Here is a 1229-nt window from a genome sequence, read left to right as displayed (position 1 = left end):
TTGGGTATCACCAGTACATACACAGCATTGTTTTTAGAAATTTAGGGTCTGGCATGTTGTAGGTCCTCAGTGCACTCAAATGCACAAATATTTACTGTGCATTTACTACATTCTAGGCAGTGGTCCATGTTCTGGGTATACAGCAGTGAACGCAACAGGAAAATTTAACCAGCTATAGTGAGTTGAACTGTGGCGCCCCCAAAATAAGTTTACTATCACCCCCAGAATGGAATAAGGGTCTTGCAGATGTAATAAAGGTAAAGATTCCAAGATGACATTAGGGTGAGCTCTAAATTCAATAATCTATGAAACAGAAAAGGAGAACACACAAAGACCCAGTTAAAAGAAAGCCAATTTGAAGACAAAGGCCAAGATTGGAGGGTTTCCCATTGGCACCAGACGATACAAGATATGTATGGAACCCATTATTCCTCAGGGCCTCCAGTGGGAACCACCCCTGTGAACACCTTGATTTTGGACTTCTGGACTATGATACCATGACTGTGTAAATTCTGTCATTAAAGCCACCAGTTTGTAGGGCTTAAATTCTAATTTGGGGAGATAGACAAAAGGAAAAGGTAAAAGATAAAGCATGTCAAATCGTGAAAAGTGCTATGAAGACAGTGGGAAAGAGGGATATGAAAAATTATGAACTTGGCTCCTTGGCACTGTCATGGTGGGCTTGCTGAAGAAGACTGCTGGCCTTGTGGGACTGGCTGATGTGAGGGTCCGCATGAGTGGCTGAAACTATGTTACACTAAGATTCTTGATATTCTTAAGCAAATCCCTAAAAAATGCAGTGTATAGAAAGGATAGAGAACAGGTTACAAATGAGGAACTGATATAGTTAAAACAGAACCAGATATTAAAAAATTAGAAAACTAACTTTAAGGTGTCCAAAGAGGTGATTCTTCAGGTTGAAAATGACTAAATTTGATGAGAAAAATGATAGAGTCAAAACCATTGAAGCCTTTAGTGAAAGAGCCTCCTGCCAACCAAGGGAAAGAGCCAATATAATCATCATCAAATGACTTGTGTGCTGAGGGGAAACTGATGTAAGTAAATGTTCTGTTATATCAAAAATGTTTCTATATTATTGACATCTTATAATCAGGAAAACTGATGCAGAACATATGAGACTTGTTAAAACTTGTGATTATGGTAACTGGGACTTGTGAATCAGTTTTTGTTAAAGCATTGATTCAAATTTTTCAATGATGGTATTTTTG

General features: G+C 38.2%; 1 pseudogene; it reads left to right on the top strand.

Annotated features, from left to right (window-relative positions):
• The first annotated feature begins 673 nt into the window (after positions 1 to 673).
• LOC150022135 (NADH dehydrogenase [ubiquinone] 1 alpha subcomplex subunit 5 pseudogene) lies at positions 674 to 1017 on the top strand (annotated as a pseudogene).
• The last annotated feature ends 212 nt before the right edge of the window (positions 1018 to 1229 follow it).

Source organism: Furipterus horrens, unplaced genomic scaffold, assembly GCF_987537825.1.
Source record: "Furipterus horrens unplaced genomic scaffold, mFurHor1.1.pri manual_scaffold_1, whole genome shotgun sequence".
NCBI classification, from domain to species: domain Eukaryota; kingdom Metazoa; phylum Chordata; class Mammalia; order Chiroptera; family Furipteridae; genus Furipterus; species Furipterus horrens.
Note: the sequence above shows the minus strand (reverse complement) of the source record. Positions and strands in the feature narration are given on the sequence as shown.